The 20360-nt window shown below is 45.9% G+C and overlaps 1 long non-coding RNA gene across 1 annotated transcript in view; it reads left to right on the forward strand.

The window, feature by feature from the left end:
• The first annotated feature begins 1196 nt into the window (after window positions 1-1196).
• Window positions 1197-20360, forward strand: part of LOC131840161 (uncharacterized) — a 45666-nt gene continuing 26502 nt past the window's right edge. The window contains exons 1-3 of the long non-coding RNA XR_009357227.1: window positions 1197-1355; window positions 2842-3005; window positions 5475-5551. This is a non-coding gene — a long non-coding RNA (uncharacterized LOC131840161). The remainder of the gene's footprint in view (window positions 1356-2841; window positions 3006-5474; window positions 5552-20360) is intronic.

Raw genomic sequence — 20360 nt, forward strand, 5'->3', positions numbered from 1 at the left:
ATGTGAGAGGTGTATGCTAAGTCACATGACAGTGATTATGAGCCCCAGTTTTCTCTAAATACAAATCAAGTTGGGCCAGTCCCACTTGGCAATAGCAGCAGGGTCTTTTAAAGATCCATTTCCTCTTTACCTTTTTTCCAATTCACCTTACCCAGCACAGAGCTCACCCCCTACTCATCTCCCCAAACAACCAGGACAAACTCGGCTAACACCACTTTTTCTTTCTCCCAGGCCAGCTACTTCCAAGGCATCTTCTCGGGTGCAACAGGCATGCGCTCCATCCTTTACGTGAATCTAAAATTTTGATCTTAACAGCGTAACTACATATTCAACCGCCCAGACAAACTTGAGCCCTTAAGGGTCCAAAGCGGGTAGCAGGGTCCAAAGGGCACGGCCATGTACCTACATGCATGGAAGCACATGCGGCTCCTCTAAGTTCATTAAAATTAAATACAATTAAAAATTCAGTACTTCAGCCACACTTCAAGCACTCAGTAGTTAGTTACATGGGGCTCATGACTACCAAATACTGGACCATGAGGATACAGTACATTTCCATCATCGCAGAAAGTTCTACGGTATAGTGGGACTAAAGGCCAAGAGAGCAGAGAAGTTTTCCTGAACCCTGCAGATGAGAGCCCGGGATCCAGACCCAGGCGCTCACTAGTTTGCACTTAAATCTAAATGCTCTCTCCTTCTCTGCCTTTGTGACACCCAGTTCCTACCGCATTTCAAGAGGGGAGTCAGGGCCATGGTGAAAAGCCTCCACAGAGCGGAATTCTGGGGCAAATTCTTTGCTAAGGGGAGGACGGCAGGGAAACTTCCCGGGCAGGCGTTTGGGTCCCACTCCGGCGCTGCCAGCTTCTCGCCCTTACCCCCAGCTCCAGCCCGGCCAGGCTCCGAGCGTGGGAGCCGGGTCGGGACTCGGGTGGATGCTTGCCCGCGCCGCCTGCGCCCGGCGTCCTCTCGCCTGTCCTTTAGCACAAGGGCGGGCAGCGCAGGACAAAGGCGCAGGCGGCAGCTGCCCGGATCCGCGCGCAGGGGCGGCCTCGGCCACCCGGAGCGCCCGCCGCCTCCGCGGCCGGGCGGGGGAGGCCCGGCGCCCGCCTTTGTCTGCGCCACCGCGGAGGGCCGGGTCCGCAGGAAGCGCGCGCCATCGTGCGGCCGGAGCCGGGCACTGCAGCCCCGGAGGCGCGGCGCGACCTTCGCGCGGCCAGAACCCCCAAGCTTGGCCGGAACCCTCGCGGGGCGGGCGGTGTCATCGCGACAGCGACCGCTTCCGCGGCTCGGGTGCGTTCTGCGAGCTACGCTGTGCGTCAGGGAAACGCATCGCACTTCTCATAAAGGAGTCTGAGGTAAGGCCAACAGAAAAAGTAGAAAGTGGACATACTTGTCTCCGTAGAATGAGTAAAAAGAATCCAGTCAGATCAAGAACCCTTGTTAGTATGGTTGCTTGCGTCTGTGTGGAACAGCTCTGAGGCGTCGCAGAAGAAACTGGGTCGAGTACTTGCCCGGTGAGCTAAGACGGCCGCGGACCTGGGAACCAATGTGAAAGGGTGGCTCCTGGTTCTTCCGACTCTTGTGCCAAAAGCACATCTTTCCTGTTCAAAACGAAAGCGTCTGGTAACATAAAGATACGTTTAATACAATGCGTCTGTGGTATGCACCACGTGCGGAAGTGGCTGGAGCCAGAGATGAGGCAAATAGGTAAGCACACCAGCTTCCTGCGCTCTGGGGACCCAGAGTCTCCACAGACGACCGCACAAGTCACAGGAAGGGAGTTAGCCCACATGTCCCACGGCCCTTGGTCAAGAGGAGGTTTTCCTGGGGTGAAGGACCCTGTTCAGCAGGCGAGGCTCTTGCAGTCTTACTTGGTGAGGATGCAGAATGTATCCGTTGTCTTCACTTGGTGGACCATACGCCTCTCACATGGCTTTTGCCTCAGAAATTGCTCACTGGGGAAGATAAGCAGAAAAGGAGCATTGACCCCCTGGCTTGCTTTCGAAGGCAGAAGTACGGTGATGCTTTATCTCTTTCCAACTCAGTCTTTCCTCCTAAACCTCCAACTCCATCTTCCAGCATGGATTCCAACAAATTAAACCTACGAGGTCATTTAGCAAGTTAGAATTGGTTACGGTTAAGCTTCCAATCCCCACAGCCTTGATTCTGTCACATATTTGTTGAACTGGGCCTTGTGACACGGATGCAGACAAGACTGGCCCCCAAGAGCATTAAATCTAGCCAAGGAGTCAAGGAATATGCCACAGACCAGTAGAGCTCTTCCAGGCGGGGACTATTCCATCAACTTCTTGGTGATCCCAGGGCCCAGTCTAATTTCACTGAACCAAACTCTAAACTTGTTCTTTATTTACCCTGGAAGGGCTCCATGAGGTCAAAGAAATGATAGGACAGGAAGATCAGCTTCCCAGCAGTTGGGCTGGACAGAGTATGCTGGGCAGCAGGGTTTCAAACTAGGGTTTGAAAGAGTCTCTCCTGATTTGTAAAGAAGACTTAATCTCCATGCAAAGGGGAAACAGCTAGAGTCCTGAGAGCAGGGATTGAGGAAAGAAGGCCTCGCCCAAGAGAGAATCCAGCCAGGCTGCTAAAGCATGACCTTGGGCTGAGCAGAGGGGTCTGTGTTTGTTTGTGTGCGCGCGCGCACCCGTGTGCGCACGCATGTGAGCTTGCCAGTGTGGCTGGGTCTGGGCAGTGAGCACTCGGGAGCCCTGCTTCACCAAACCAACCTGTGGGGAGCAAAAGGCCTGATTTGGGGAGCAGGCGAGTGAGACCTTCTTGAGTCACAGTCTATTGCTTTATTTTTGTGCCCCCCCCCCATGCAAGTTTCCAAAAATGCAAATCCTGACCCCCATCCTTCTCCTGGAGCTCTGACAAATCCAAAGCACAAGCAGGAGGGGGCTTGGCAGGACAGTGTGAACCTGATCAGCATTGCCTTCACAGCGAAGGAAAGCACTACAAGTGTACTTGAGCACTGCATGAGGCACAAGGTAGGTGAGTTGAATTTCCTGTTTTCTTCTTAGAACTCAAGGTGGGTGCATCCTTGCACTTTCTCTGCTCTGGCCATAAGATGTCTTGTGGACCTGCCTTGGTCCTGCTTCCCGTGGGGTAGACAAAAGGAATTAGTAACAGTAAGAAGCCCACTGCCTAGAAAATCTGCCTAGCCAACTGGAATGTATTGATAATCTAAACCGTCTACGTGGGGCAGGGGACCAAGTCAACATGAAGCAGATTCAGATTCAGTGTCCATTTCCTGAGTACCCGCTCAGTGTCCTGCACTGTGCTGAGCACTTGCAGGCAGGGAATCATCTTCCATTTTGTTTATTGAGATTCCTGTGACCTAATAGGGTGGTAGTGGACCCCTATCTCTCCATAGCTCTGGAGAAGACATCATCGCCATAGCACAGTCAGGGTTTGGTTGGACAGCATCCTTGGAAATTGCTTACTGATCAGGTCTTCCGCCTTGTAAGTAGTTAAGATGCCCTTCCCTCAACTGATGGAAGGCTGATTGGACATACCAGGAGCCAGAGACGTCTTCCAGATCCTTATCCAACCTTGTCTTCTCTCCCCTCAAAAAAGATTGCTGTCATTGGCTCCTTGAGGAAGACTTGGGCCTTGGTGCCTGTCTTCCCAGTGGGAAAGCCCTTTGCCCTCTCAGTGGGGGAGCCATGAAGCTTCCAAGCCTTGCCTTGGGCTCCCCTTGGGCTCCTGGCTCATGGGAGGCAGAGGTTGGTGAGAATTAATTGTAAAGTGCATTGAGAGGCACAAATGAAAACCAGTCCTGCGGCGGAGAGATTATTACTGTTGGCAATTTGGGTTTTCTGAAATAGCTCTTAGGATTATGACTGTGGCAGCCCAAATCCCAGAGGTGAGCTCAAGGCTGATAGATTTTCTGAGTGGCCCCATTTTGCTGCAGCCTTCCAGCTTCCCTTCCCTTCAGGGCAGGGTTGAGCGACAGCGAGGTGCCTGGGCTGGGGAGCTCTGTCCCCTCTGAAGGCTGTGGATACTAGAGCAGCTGAAGGCTGACCCCCACGTTCTTGAGAGAGGGTCCCCGGACACCCCGGCATAATTTCCTTCTCACTTCACGGTTGCGTCCCTGTCTGAAATGGCAGGTGACCTAAGTGGGAGCGGTGTGCAAATTGATTTGGAGGCGATCGATGGCTCGGGGCGCGGCCGGGGCTCGCTGCCGTGTCCCTGACCCTCTCCGAATCGATTCACACACCGTTCCTTCTCAGCGCACCTGCCACGTCGGATGGAGAAGGACGCGTGAAGTGAGAAGAAAATTACGTGTTGTTAGGCCTCCGCGGCCACCGCCGCTGCCACCGCGCCCTCTTCTCCCGGCCCCCCACCGCATTGCAGGCCGCCACCACTGGCCTGGGGGAGCCAGAGAGCCCTCTCCACGGGTGGAGACGCAGCTTGGAAGGCCGTGACGCGGAGGGGCCTCACACTGGCGCCACCACTTGGAAGCCTCCATCCAGGCGACCAAGAAGCTCACCCTCTTCCCCAACGCATGGCCTCTAAGACGTTTGCACAGAACTTTCCTCTCTTTCAAGATCATTGTAGACCAACTTGGAAACAGACTACTTCCTTGGTGGGCCCAGAGTCACTGGATACTCGAATTCCATTCATTTGAATCTATGCACTCACCCATTTCGACAAGCCTCAGTGGAACCCCCAGCCAGGGCCCAGCACCAACCAGAGATCAGGCCTGCATTATCGCCAGTGCAGGCTGCCAGCGAGGAAACACAGTGTGCTCACAGGTGCACCCGAGGAGAGCCCAAAGCACCACAGAGAAAGAGAGCGAGTAATATAATGGGAAGATTCCTGTAGCTATTTAACACAGACCTCATCCACCCACGTCAGTCTGTCAGCCCCCTAATCGCTGGTTCCTGGCCTGCTAGGAGATGAGGAGCTCGCACCAGACTGTAAATAGACTGTGTCACTAAGCGGTTTTTTCATAGCAAGACTTTCTCAGTGAAGGAAGCAGTGCATTTTACATTCGGCTGCAAAGAGTTCCTGGATCTGCACTTTGGGTCAGGACCAATCTATCCCTGTCACAACAGGCACCCTGCCTCGGTCCCACAATAAGGTTAGGGGCAGGGGTAACCTAAAAATGCCCCCTGCCGCAGATGTCCACATCCTAATTTTCAGAACCTGTAGGTTTTACACAGTAAAAGAAACTTTGTGGGTGTGATGACATTAAGGATTTTGAGACAAGGAAATTATCCCTGGTTATCTGGGTGGGCCCCAAATAATTGCAAAGCCCCTTAGAAGCGGGAGGCCAGAGGGGAAGAGTTGGAGAAGATGTGCTGATGGAAACAGAGGTCAGGGTTGGAGAGAGGTTTCAAGATGTTAATCTGCTGGCTTTGAAGATGGAAGAAGAGACCACAAGCAAAGGAATGTGGACAGCTCGGAGAAGCCGGGCAAAGCTGGCACAGCCTCTCTCTGATTGTCTCCAGGAGCGACCAGAACTGCCAACACCTTGACTTCAGCTCAGTGAGATGGATTTTGGACTTCTGACAACCAGAATTGTAAGGTAAATAAACTTGTGTTATTTAAGCTGCTTAATTTGTGGTAATTTGTTACAGCAGCAAGAAGAAACTAACACGGGGCCCGCAAAAAATGTGTACTTTTCAGAAGAAGAAAAAAAAAGAAAAAATTTTAAAATATAATTTTATCACAGTCATCATTATACCAATGTAGTTAGAGATAGATTTTTTTTTTTTTAATGGAGGAAGGTGTCCCCAAAGGCAAAAGTGCCAGGGGCCCTAAAGTCACAAGCACCCTTGATTCGAGTAGCACTGATCACAAGGATTCCCACCCCCACTTAGCAATTCTAGACCAATAAGACAGACAAGAACGTACAGTCTAAAGCAGAACTAAACAATCCACCAATCTGTTTCAAGCCACCATTCTGGCTACTTATTATAAATCCGTCAAAAACCAATATTTCTAAATAGAATTTTAAAATGTGCTAAATTTATTCACCCAAACACATCCAAGTGATTTATTTATAATAAAGGAGGCTGGGTCTGCCTCTGTTTTTCTCGTACAGTCTTCCATTGTGCAGAAGTGGGCTTCCCAAAAAATTAGTGGTGCTTCCACATTTATAATCGAGGATTCCTTTTGTTTGAAAGGCCCTGTTGGAGATTTCTGGATTACTTGGAAGCTAAATAAACTAAGAGGTTTTTTGGGTTTTTTGGTTTTTTTTAAATCTTTTAATCCTGCTTCTGCCTGTTCTTGAGCTACTGAAATCAAGATTCTCCCACAGGCAGAGAACCAAAGTGATTCCTTTCAGCAAACTCTTTGACTTACTGTCCAGGTTCTGACACATTCCTTTGCCAACAACAAATAAGTGAGAACACTTCCAATGAGCAATGGCACCTCTTCTCATTTGTAGACGGGAGCGTCAGCCTGAAAATAGTGGCCAAGTGTTTTGACGCAAAAAGCAAGAATTTCAGGCCAACTGCAGCCAAGTAGGCTATTCTTAGATGTGCATAGGAGGCTGAGAGGTCTCTGTGTGGGTTGTTGGGAAATGGTTAGGGATTTGTGACTTTTAAGTGGCTCTTGAAAATGTTTGGAGATGAACAAGCCCCTGCAGATCCTATTCGTCACAGATGCTCCAATTCCTCCTGACCTTCTGAGCCCTTCTTAAACATGCACTAGTTTCTGAGGTGTTCCCCAGTAATTCAGAGGTCCATGCAGATTGATCCTTCCCACTGCTGACCCCCTACGATCCCTTTATTCAATACTGTACTTATCCTTGGATCATGTCTTGGTCCATTGGGCTGCTAAAACAAAATACCACAGACTGGATAGCTAATAAACAACAGAAATCTACACCTACCAGTTCTGGGGACTGAGGAGTCCAAAATCAAGGTGCCAGCATGGTCCCATGCTGCTGAAGGCCCTCTTCCTTGCTCGTGGCTTGTGCCTCCTTGCTGTGCCCTCGCATGGAAGGGGGCTAAGGATCTTTCTGGAGACTTGCTTATAAGGCATCAGTTCCATTCATGAGGGCTCCACCTCGTGACTTAAGCATCCCCTAAAGGTCCTAATACCATCGTCCTTGGGGGTTAGGATTTCACTGTATATGTTTGGGGTGGAGGGACACAAACATGCACACTATAGCAGATGACATCTTAAGTAACCCTTGAGTGCAATCTTCCCAGAGCCATACTGATACCATCTTCATCTGACTTCCATTTTCCAAGTGTGTGATGTGTGTGACCACACCCTCCTATCTTCCCCTGACCTCCATGCTACTTTACTTGCCTACCTTTCCTCACACCTCGCTGGCTTCTTTTCATTCTCCTTTGATGTTTCCTCCTTTTCTAATAAACCTGTAAATGTTAAAGTGCCTCAGTGCTCTGTCTTTTGTTCTTCTTATTCTCTGTCCTCCTTCTCTCCCTAGACAACCTTCTCCAGCTCCATGGCTTCATGAACCCTGGCTTCATGATGACTGCCAAATGTCTCCTTCCTGCCTGGACCTCTTCCCTGAATTCCAGACTCATATTTCCAAACACTCACTCAACCACTCCATGTGGCTATGGTGGCAGCTTTGCAATGAGTCCTATTGACTAGACTGAGCTACATTTCCAAGGCTCCCCTTTCTGTTATATTTCCAGATAGGCTGGGGTACAGGAGAGATTCTTGGAAGATTTTGGAGGGTGGAAGGAAAGCAACAACCCCAACAATTCCTAGTTCCCAGGGATTATTGCTGACCTACTGGCTCAGTTATTGGTATGAAACAGCAGTGAGGCCTGCAACTGTTCTACCTTCCTCTGGGCCTTCCTTTGGCTTCTCTAGATCCTGAGTTAGGTGTCTGTTTAGCTTTGTGACAAAGGGCCCCAGCTTCTGCAGGATGCCTACTCTAGAAGATACATATTCTAGTGCCTCTACTTCTCTGGTTAAACTCTGAAAGACACAGATGTCCAAAAGGTGCCTCAGATATCATGTGGCCCAGGCAGAATTGTTCCATGACCTCTCCCCATAGTACTCTCCATCCTAGTTAACACAAGGGAAACCACAAAACAAATCATCAATTTGTCCTATTAGCTCTATCTCCAAATTACATTGCCCTCCTGACTGCTTCTCACCACACTCATTTCTACAACCCTAGTTCTACCCACTTTCATGTGGACAACCGTAACCATCTCTCAACTACACTTCCAGCTCCCCTCTCCCTCCATTCCATACTGTGGGTCCATCCTCCACACAGTAACCAGAGAATCTTCTTAAAGCTTAAATCACAGAGCTTCCCCCACCCCATCATTTTAGAACCCCCCATAGCTTCCCATTGCAATAAAAATATAAATAGAAAATTCTGGAGGGTTATACATACTTTGGCCCCTGATGCTCTGTCCTTATGCTCACCCACTTATTGTCTGTCTTTAGATATGCACCACTCTCAGATGTGCCTCTACCAGCCCAAGGGTCTTGACACCTGCTCTTCCTCCTGCTTTGATTGCTCTTTTCTCAGATCCTCACATGGTTCCATCCTTCTTATTGTTCAGGTCTCAACTGGATGTCACCTTCACTGAGACATCCTTTCCAGCTCCACTCCCCAGTTATGTTCTACCACATTACCCTAGTTTGTCTTCCTCAAAGGACTTCTCTATATGTGAAGTTATCTTATTGTTGTATACTGTTTATGTGTTTCTGAAGTGCCCCTATCAGACTAAGCAGAGGGGAGTGATTAGTACATAAGCATAACCAGCCCCCAAATGTTAATACTTCAACCAAGTTGTTCATCATTCTACTCTACAAACGGTGTCTCTTTGGACAGATTGGGCAGATCTGTAGCTGTATCCTTTTTGTGATGAGAGAGAGGATGCAAGTTAGAGGGGTGGAGGGAGGTCATTGAATAATTCCAAAAAACATAATTTCTATAACATATATGCAGACTAATTCATATTATTAGTTCAGTGATGTGTATTTACAGTAACATAGGATGGGAGATGAGCTTTGTAATGGTAGCCCATCACATTCTTTGAGGTCCATGTCAGTCTTACCTACTAGAGTCTGTGTAGACTAGCTGCAGTTGAAATTCCCATTTCTTCATCACTTCCTTTGAAATTTATCTGAAGTGAGAAGGAATGGTTTGCCCATAGAGAAGTGTCCAAAGATGTGGCTGGTGCAAGAAAAAACTCAGCAGAAAGAATCTGAATCTACACTGGGTCTGCAAAGACCAATATTTCCTTTCTTTTCATTAGATTACAGAACATTAGAGCTCACAAGGAGCATAAATGATGATGTTATGGGCTGAATTGTGTGCCTCCAAAATTAATTTATAGTTCTAACCCCCAGTATTTCAGATTGTGACTTTATTTGTAAATAGGGTCATTGCAAATATAATTGGTTAAGTTGAGGTCACATGGAAATAGGGTATGCCCCCTAATCCAATATGACTTGTGTGTGTGTGTGTGTGTGTGTTTAAAGATTTTATTTATTTATTTGACAGACAGAGATCACAAGTAGACAGAGAGGCAGGCAAGGTAGGGGGAAGTGGGGGGGGGGGGAAGCAGGCTCCCTGCTGAGCAGAGAGCCAATCCTAGGACCCTAGGATCATGACCTGAGCTGAAGGCAGAGGCCTAACCCACTGAGCCACCCAGGCGCCCCATGACTTGTGTTTTGATAAATGGGGAAATTTGGCCAGAGACAGGCACACATGAACGTGTAGTCAGAGATCAGCCAAGGAGTATCCAAGGTAGCCAGCAAACCACCAGAAAGTAGAATAAAAATATGCGTGAGAATCTCTCAGAGCCCTTAAGAACCAGCTCTGCTCACACCTTGATCTTGGAATTCCAGCTGCCAAAACTGTGAAACAATAAATTTCTGTCATTTAAGCCCCCTGATTTGTGTCACTTTGCTCTGGGAGCCATAGCAAACAAATTTAGACAGCCTGGTTCATTTTTGAGCAATAGTTCTTCATTTTTGAGCAATAGTTCTCAATGGGGGAATTCCGCCCCCCCCCCCCCCCCCCAGGGAGCATTTGGCAATGTCTGAAGACATTTCTTCTAGTTGTCACATCCAGAGGTGCTACTGGCATCCAGGGGATAGATGCCAGGAATGCTGTTAAACATCCTGCAATGCACAGAACAGTCTCCCCCAACAAAGAATTATCTGGCTCAAAATGTCAATATTGCCAAGTTTCAGAAACCCTCTTTTAAATACACTTGAGGCCTGGAGAGTTCAAGTGATTCACAAGGTCACTAAGAACATTAGGGCAAGGGGCACCTGGGTGGCTCAGTCATTGGGCATCTGCCTTCAGCTCAGGTCATGATCTCATGATCCTGGGATCGAGCCCCTGGGCTCCCTACTCAGCGGGAGGCCTGCTTCTCCCTCTCCTACTCCCTCTGCTTGTGTTCCCTCTCTCACTGTGTCTCTCTCTGTCAAATAAATAAAAATCTTAAAAAAGAAAAGAAAAGAAAAGAAAAGAACATTAGGGCAAAACTGGAACCAGGGTGCAGGCTGTTGGCCCAGAGAATAAGCAAGAAGAGATTAGTCCTAGCAAGAACCCTGGGGAAACCATGTTCTAAAATATAGGCAGAGGAAAAGAAGCTGACAGGGCAGGCAAAGAGGGAGGGGGGCACTAGAGAGGAAAGAGGAGAAGCAAGAGTACTTAGAGTTCCTGGGCTTGGGGCCAGAGGTAGACTGCAGAGGACGCTAGAGCAGAAGCTCTTACAAGACATCAGTTGGGAAAGGAAGAGAGAAACACATGGATAGCTGTAGGGAGACTTTGGGTGGATAGGGGATTAGGAGTTTAAGATAGAAGGGACTGGAGCATTGAGAGGAACCCACAGAGGGTTGAGATTGAAGGTGCAGGGTAACATCAGGGGAGTGTTACTGAGAAGGGAGCAGGGGACGGGGTCCAGAGCCCAGAGTGGGGGGATTAGCTTAGACACAAGGAGGAAGGCAGAAGAAATTAATGGAAAGTGGCTTTCAGAGGGAATAGGTTTTTCCATTCTATTCTGCCTTAATCTTATCTTATTATACTTTGAGGATAATATTTGCTAATAATTCATTAATGTGGAGGAGAACTCTGGGCCTTCTGGATGCGTTCAGGGATGTGTTCAAGGCTTCTGGTCTTCTCTGTTATTCCCTGTAAAGCTACTGCTACTTCCTCCCAAGCACGCAGATCTATCTGCCTTACGAAGTTTCCAAAGCCTGGTCCTACAAAAACTGATGGATGCAGAAACAAAAACAGTGGGAATGACCCAAATTCCATAGGAAGGGGTTCAGTAACATAGGGATAACTGGCTGGCCTGGCTTCATGGCCTTGCGACCCATATGGTCACACAACACCCTGTGCTCAGAAGGGGTCCTGTGCTTGGGGCTTACAGCTCTGTGGTCACAGTCTTAAAACTGTCAATCTCATCTTTGGCTTTATATTTTGTAAGTGAAGTCTGATGGGACAATGGAGAAGGCACCAAGGGCTTGGAGCCTTGGCTCAAATGCGGGCCTGCCTCCTACTGCCTCCCCAGGAGGGGCTCTTGGCCCCTCCCTCTTCACCCCACCCAAAAAGCGTTGCCCTGCCCAGAGGGAGTGAGTGAGAGGGCATGGGCACAAGTGGGGCTGGGGAGCGGGGTACAAACCCTTAGCCACCAGTGAGGGTCTTCACTCTCCCGGAAACTATCCCCATACAGAAGGGTATGCAACGTTAACTAGCAATAGAAAACACATCCATGGATCAAGAGAGAGGGAAGAAGAAAGGAAATGGCTTTTTTCATGGTTTTTCAGCAAGGGACCCCTCGTTTTCATTTGGCAGCAGGCCCACAGATCATGCAGCTGTCCCTAATGACTGGAACAAAAGAAGCTGAGAGAACCTAGAAGCAGAGTTTCCCAGAGTTTTCAATCACTCTTTCCCTTACTAATAGTTACCAAGCACCTAAAAGACTCTGGGGATACACGACTAAAGAGACAGTTTCCCCCAACAACAGTTGGGGAAGTCAGTGAACCTTGAGACTGGAGAGGGCTGGGCCCGCACGTGTGAAGACCGGCCACTGCAGTGCAGGGTGGCGAATATCATGAGAAGTCTGCCCAGGGACGGTGGGAGCCCTGGGAGGGGCCTTCACCTGCTTTGGGAAGAGAGAGGAGGCTTCTCAGAAAACACCCTCTCTGAGTAGTGCCCTGAGTGAGAATTATTCAGAGGAAGAAAAAGGAGCTGCTATCCCAAGGACTCAGGGAATACATGGGCAGTTTGGAAGATGCCAGTTGTTCCAAAAAGCTGGATGACAGGGAGAAGAGAGCTCAAAGAAGTCAGCAGCACCAAATGAGGGGCCTTATTCTCCATGCTGAGGACTTCTGGCTTTATCTGGAGACTGTGGGAGCCACTGAAGGACTTTAAGCTAGGCTGCCCTACCCAGATTTGTGCCCTAGAATGATGGTACAGCCCGGTATGCAGAATGGCTTTAGGAACCCAGACTGGAGCCAGGAAAAACACTGAGATTTTGGTCTCTATCCAGATCCAGGCAAGAGGCGATGAGAGCCTTAACCAAGGTGGTGGCAATAGGAATGGAGAGAATGATCCTCCTGATTGTGTGACCTTGAGAGATATTTAGAAGGTGGAATAGAAATGGAAAGGCATCATGATGGATTCACTGGGGTGAGGGGTAAGGTATCGGTTTGGGCCAATAGGATGTTGTTGCAAACATTTTTCATAAAGAAAATCAATTCACAGGATAAGTATATAGGCAATTTTTTGAGATGGTCCCCAGTGATCACCTCCTGGCACTAATGCCCTTATGTAATACCCCTGTCTTGACTGTGGGCCAGACGTAGTGACTTGTTTGTAATTAATAGCATATGGCAATAGAAATGGGATGTCACTTCCAAGATTAGGTTATAAAAGACCACGTGACTCCTGTCTTGGTATCATTCGCTCTCTCTCTCTTACCTTTCCACTCACTCACTCACTCTGAGGGAAGTCACTGCCATATTGTAAACTGCCCTATGGAGAGCCCACATGGGGAGAGAGAGTAGCAGCTGAATCCTGCCAACAACCATTTGAGTGGGCTTGCAAGTGGATCCACCCCAAGTAAGCCTTAAGATGACTATTGCCCCAGCCAATACCTTGCAGTCTTGTGAGAGACCAGAGCCAGAAGACCCAAGCCACACCCAGGTTCCGGATCCATGGATATTGTGAGATATGCTTTGTGGTGATTTGGTACACAGTAATAACCAACCAAAGCAATAAGCAAGATAGGGTAATATTCACAAAGAAAAAGAAAAAAAATTTCAAGCATACTTGAAGAACTTCTGGAGCACTAATTTACAAATATACCTTTGCTAATTATGAGTTATATTTATGTATTCATTTGACAGATTCCCTAAGGACCTCTACTAGGTTAAATTCTTATTTGTGTATATTCTCTCTCTTTTTTTAATAACACTTTTCAGACCACATGACAACTTATCTCTGTATTAAAGATCTGTATGAAGCTATAAGAACTTTGAAGACGGAAATCTTCTTCCATTCCACTTAGTATCCCTAACACTTAGCATGGCATATAGAGTTATTAGTGGCTAAGTGTGCTAGCTGAAAGAGATTCCAGTTGTTGAATATTTTCAAGATTTCTATATTCACACTTTTGTTTGATTCAAACATTCGATCTTTAATCTAGTTCTATTCCCAAGAGGAATCCTGATGTAAATTGAATCCTGGTAAACTGAGACTAGCAGAGGCAGAAAGATTAAGAAAATTTTTTACTTCCTCCAGTGCTATTATTTGAGATTTGTTAAAAGTAGGAGAGTATAATTTCCTTTTTATTTATCCAGACGTGGATTTTGAGGGAACTTGGAATTGTAAGGTGTACAAATATCTTTCTTCTAGTTGCTAGAAATTCCACAGATTTGTGAATTAATTTATTTAGCAAATGACTTTGCTCTGCCATTTCCTATGGGAGCTTAGACCAATCCCTTCACATCTTTACACTGAACGTCTTCATTTGTAAAATAGGAGGAGAGGTGGCCAGATTGTATGGCCTCTAATTTCTACTTCATGTTTCAAGTACTCTAAGTTCTATAAAATGTACTGAGAAATTGTGCTCATTTAGGTACGGGACAGACCTGGGTTTGAATCTAGTTCTGCCTCCCAAGGACCATGAGTGAGTAACTCATTTTGGCTCTGCGAGCTTTGTTCATTTTCCCTAAATATAAAAGGGGGGTTGTTGGTAAGAATTAGAAATAAAACATGTAATGTATATGCTTAAAAAAAGAAAAGGTAGCAATGACCAGTGTGTCATTCCCCATGGATGGGAAAATACAAATGAAAAATATAGAACATTGTATCAGCTTTCTAGAAATTTCTAGTCTGGTGGGGGATAGTCTTTTAAAATACCTTTGGCCTTTGCTCAGGTAACTATTATCTAATCTGTATTAACCACAAACATTTTTCATTAGCATGAAATTTTCCCCAAACTTTGGAGATTCAGCCTGCACGCTCTGTCTTAACACTGAATTTCCTAGCCTCAATACCTGCAGAAAGCAGGGGTTTCTCTTTTCATTTGGCTTACATCCACTGCCCTGTAATTTGATTCTTCCTCTTCATTCCTGGACCCTGTCCTTTCTTCTCAAACAAGAGGGACTGCTTTGGTTTTGACCAAGCCCTTCATCTTCCTGAATTCTTCAGCTACATCGTTTCTAACGCTTCCCTTTTCCAACATAAATAGTCCTTGCTTGCTCATTGTCCCACCCTGCCTCACCTCTGGCTCCAATTAGAGCAATATTTATTTTTCCCTTTTAAGAATCTCTCTAGCCTCTACTCTTCAGAAATGAGGCAACCCAGCTCGTGTTAAAAGCCCTTTATTATGGTCACAGAAAATCTGCTCTGACAAGATCTACCTCGACAAGATTGTGTTCCTGGAGATCCTTCTCTCGTTTTATCTGTCATCTCACTTTCTAGGTCACATCATTTCCTAGCATCTAAAGTGTTGTCTGTTTATATATATTTTAAAGAAACGGAGGGGTGGAATGTAGAGTGAGTGTCTTGTGTGCTGGAGTGAGGAAGAGCCTCTTCTAATACCAACGCAAGGCACTCTGCCATCTCCTGGAGAAGGAAGAGAACAAACACACACATAACCTCTTTTGGTTTGGATTTGATGGGGATTTTAGTTAAGACAGCCAATAGCACCCCAAAGCCCAAGTGTAGACTTGGGATGGTAAAACTAGGACTCGGGTCAAACCCTCAGGGAAGTAATATGAATACCTGCTGGAATCTTCCAAAAGCACAGACACTTCAAGGGACTTGGGGCCATAAGAACTCTGGGATGATCCTACGGGTACCACCCCCTAAGAAAACAGTCAACAGTAAATCAGCTTGCATCAGGTTGGCCTGATATCATCATACTAATGTCTTGTTCTTCAATTCAGTCTGTCACCTCCCTTATACTAATACTGATATCTGTTTGAGTGTTTAGTAGCTTCCTGCCGTGCACTAAGCATGTGACAAGTACTATTACAAGTACTCTTCACAGCTGCACTCAAAGGCAGGTTCTAGTATTACCATCCCTGTGTATAATGAGGAAACTGAGGCCCTGTGGGCTTAAATAACTTACCTAAACATTCAAAGTGAGTAAAGAGCAGTCAGGATATAAACTTGGGCAGTGTACAGGCTCTTTGCTCAGCTCAGTTAGTGTTATGGACTGAATTTGCATCCCCTCACCATGAAGATATGTTGTAATCTACTCTCAGTCTCTCAGAGTCTTTAAGGATAGAATCTTTGCATAGGTGACCAAATTAAAGTTAGGTCACTGGGGTAATCCAATATGACTGGTGTCCTTACAAAAAGGGGAAATCTGGACACAGCGGCAGACATGCATAGAGAGAAGATAATACAAAGAGACACAGGGAAGAAAATGGCCATCTATAAGCCAAGAACAGAGGCCTGGAACAGATTCTTCCTCACAGCCCTCAGAAGGAACCAACTCTGTCAACACCTTAATTTCAGACTTCTGGCCCCCAGAACTGTGAGACAATACATTTCTGTTGTCAAAGCCTTCTAATCTGTGGTACTTTGTCTGGAAGCCCTAGTAAAATAACAGAGTCACTATTCCTCATAGTAAAGCAAAGACACTCTAAAATTCATTTAACAAAAACTCTTGGTTTCTCTTTCAATGTGGTCATTTATCTGCCTGGGGTTCATTCAAATACTCTTAAATCTTAGGTCTGCAGGGTCTGGACTAACAGAGGCTAAAGTATTCTTAGGCAAGGGTGAGTAGTATGCACCCAGATTCTGTGCAGCAGCAGCAGGGCCCAGAGTAAGCTCGGGACTCCACTGAGTTTGGGTGCAAGGCTGCCAGTGTTTCCAGAACACTCTCACCGGCAGGGGCAAGTCCCCCTGGTTTGCATAAAGAAGAGAGCTCCGTGTAATTTTAGAGTGAGCACCTTGAGGAATACTCAAGAAGGGCCTCCTCCTGGCCACCAGTCTTGTGCCTGGGTCTTCAAGAGAGGGGGCTGTGGGTGAACAGTGGGAAAGTAAACTTACACAGAGCATCTAAGTAGCATACTGCTTACAGATAAATCCCCTATTAATCAAACATGTTGACTATAGCTGATTGGGGTTTCCACCAGAGTGTGTGTTCCATCAGTTGTGGATTCAGGGCCAGATTCTTAGAGGAGTTAATTGAGCCTTAGCATCTTAACAAAGCAGTATCTGATCTCCTCTGATTAAACAGTATTGGTCAACTCGACACTTGTTCTTTCTCTGCTCTTCCTTCTCTCCTTCCTTCCTTCCTTCCTTTCTTACTTGTCTATCTGATCAGGGTATGTCCTTTGCATATTTTCCATTCCAATATGCATGTATTCATAAGAAGGTGTTTTAGGTTCCAAGGGTTGCCATAACAAATTACCAAAAATTTGCTGGTGAAAACAATGGAAATGTATTCTCTTGTTGTTCTGGAGACCAGGTATCCTAAATCAAGGCATCAGCATGGAAGGTTCCCTCTTGGGGGCTTAGAGGGAGATTGTGTTCAGTGTCTCTCTCCTAGCTACAGGTCGTTACCAGCAGTCCGTGCCGGCTCTCCTTGGTTAGAGGCAGCATAACTGCTGGTTCTGACTCCATTGTCACATGGCATTTCCGGGTGTGTCTCTGTGCCCAGGTTTCCTCCTCCTTATAAGGGCACAAGTCATGTTGGATTTAGGGCCCAAACTAACCCGATGTGACCTCAACTTAACTTGATTACATCTGTAAAGATTCTATTTACAAATAAAGTCATATTTACACGTTCCAGGCAGACTTGAACTAACTTTTGGGGGACACTATTCAACCCTGGGCAGAGGACAATTACCATCAAACATGTAGTCAGTCCCCTTGCTCCCTTCCATGGGCCCCTTCTAGAAGCCTCTCAGATGAAAACCAGCGTCATGGACAGGACAGCAAGGCTAGCTGGCTTCTGGAGTATCTTGCCTCTACCCCTCAGAATCAGCTTATATTTGGGGATAGGACCTGAGTTGAAAGTTCAAGTCCTCAAACAATAATGAAATGTGAATTCTGCTGAAGAAGGAATTCCACCATGTTGTCACCCTAGGATATCACAAAATTTTCAGGGGGAAGTTGTGCCTACCATGGTGTAGATGAGCCACTTAGATGCTCCTGCAGACCACCTGCTTTCTGTTTGCTTGGGGTCTGACTGCCAAGTCAGCTCACAGACCCTGGATGTTATTTATTTTGCTCTTTTTGGCAACACTGAATCCTATGATAGGAATCTAGAGGAGAATGACTGGGTGAATTTGTGGCGTTTATTTTTAAGACTGGTGGAGTCCAACGAATATCCAGTATTGTCTGCTTTCTTTTTTGTTCTTTTTCTCTTTTAAAGAAAATATAAATTTACAGTTAACATGGAAAGCTGTCTAAAAGCTATTATGTTGGAAAAAAAAAAGTAGGTGGCAAAGAGTACATTTAACTTGATCCCCATTGTGTGAAAAATAAATATGGGAATACATTTAGAAGTAATAAAATAACAATAATAATAACAACAAATATTGAACAGTTTACTCTGTGCTACCCTATTACAAACACGTTATATATTTTAATCCACACACAGCCCCATGGAGGTCCTATTTTTATCCTACTTTACCACCTTCAATAGAGTTGACTAATCTCCTACAGATTAAGTATGACAATATTGATATTCACAAATTAGAGAGAAAGGAAAGAGTTTTGCTTAAATATTTAAAAATAGAAATTAGGGGTGCCTGGGTGGCTCAGTCGTTAAGTGTCTGACTTTGGCTCGGGTCATGGTCGCAGGGTCCTGGGACAAGCCCCACATCAGGCTCCCTGCTCTGTTGGGAAGTCTGCTTCTCCCTCTTCCACACCCCCTGCTTGTATTCCCTCTCTCGCAGTGTCTCTCTATCAAATAAATAAATAAAAATCTTAAAAAAAAATAAAAATAGAAATTAAATCCTGTGACTCTATAGAAAATCATAAATATAAATTTCACATACTCTCCTACATGTTTTTAGTCTTACCGTACTTTGGGGTCTTAGAGCTGTGGCCATATTTGATTCTTCCCCATGTATAAACTACTTTACTTGGGAAAGTACATGGTTTTTGAACTCATATTCCCATCCTTTGATCCATTCAGTTGTTGGCCATTCTCTCATCAGATTAAAAAAAAACAACCTCGGGCGCCTGGGTGGCTCAGTGGGTTAAGCCGCTGCCTTCGGCTCAGGTCATGATCTCAGAGTCTTGGGATCGAGTCCCACATCGGGCTCTCTGCTCAGCAGGGGGCCTGCTTCCTCCTCTCTCTCTCTCTGCCTACTTGTGATCTCGCTCTGTCAAATAAATAAATAAAATCTTTAAAAAAAAAAAAAAAAAAAAAAAAAAAAAAAAAAAACAACCTCGTTGGGGGAAAGGGGTTAAGAGCTGCTCAGAGTTTCGTGGGGAACAGCCAATTCCTTCATTTCCAAGATCTGCTGTGTACTTCCTGCTTCTCTCACTGGGGGCAAATAAAAAACAGGAGATTTAAGAGACAAATTATCCCTGAGAAAGCCCCCTAGAACAGAGTAAAAATAATTGAAAAATGATAACAAGTGGCTGAAATGTTTGGAGAGATAAATGTGATTTATCATATAGCACATAAGCACAGACGTGAAATTGTAGCTGCAGACTTCCCTTAACATCTGGGTGACCTTCGGAGCATCCATAAAACTTCCACCACACGCAAACACCCATGCTTTTCTGGTGGGAGATGAACCCTGATTTGTGTTCTACTTCCTCAGATGCACCTTTTAATTTTTCCTGTTTTGTATTGAAATCCATCTGGAGAGGCATTTCTTAAGAACTTGAGCAAAAGCTGAAAACAAAAGTGGTTCTGAATCCATACACTGTGAAGTCAAGTCTATCTATGTTTTTGAGTCTTCATGTATGGAGATGTGAAAGATTGCTTTATGTAAGACATGTTTTCTTCTCAATATATTTGCTGAAGAAAGAGGAGAGGAAAGAACATATGCTTATTGGTTCATTGTTATCAGTGAGTTAGTTTTAAGTTTCTGTCGCACTATTTTCTCTTCTTATAGCTGATTTTCTCACCATTCTGCGACAGAATATGAGACAAGCACCGCCATGAAAGAGATAAAAGTTTCCAAGAACAGCCTAGCACTCTTTGGTATGGAAATGGGGGGTTTATGCTTCTTTGAGTTTTTTTTTTTTTTTTTTTTTTAAGTTTAGCAGCCAAGAATTCAAGAGTTAAGGCTGATAAAACTGCATTAAGATTATCTCACCTGCCCAAGTGTGGGAGAAAACATGAGTCCAGAATAAATTGCTTTTCTCAAAATAGAAAGACTTTCCTGGTTTTATTTGGCCTGGGAACAAAGCTGAAAGGTAGGTGGGGCTTCCCTTCCAACATCTGCTTCTTGGATTGCTGGAAGCTCAGAAACTGGGAATCCCCCAAGCACCTTTATGGATGAGGTGAGGATTTAAGTTCCCCACAAAGAGCAGGGGGCAGGAGATGGGGCACAGGCAGCACCGGGGCAGCTCCTGCATCCTGCCTGAAGCTCAGATTTATGTAACATCAAAAATACTGATTCAAGTCCTGGCACCTCTCTTGAACAGAATGGGGCCCCAATCAATATTGCTGAATCACAGTCTAACAGATATAGCTGTAAGTGTTTTAAAGACACCATACTTTCCACAAACAAAAATGTTTTTCAGTTAAACCAGCACCAATCCCAACAAGTGTGCTAAGGGTGCACATTATATACGGCATTTGGTAACCGTGTCACTGTTGCCGTCCCCATTGTGGCCTGTCATGCAGGCCTGTTCTGTGACATACACGTCACTAACACATAGTGTCTATCACACTGGCATGCAGGATCACCAAACCCACCTGCGGCTAGAACTCCTCGGG

This window comes from Mustela lutreola, chromosome 9 (assembly GCF_030435805.1).
Source record: "Mustela lutreola isolate mMusLut2 chromosome 9, mMusLut2.pri, whole genome shotgun sequence".
NCBI lineage: Eukaryota > Metazoa > Chordata > Mammalia > Carnivora > Mustelidae > Mustela > Mustela lutreola.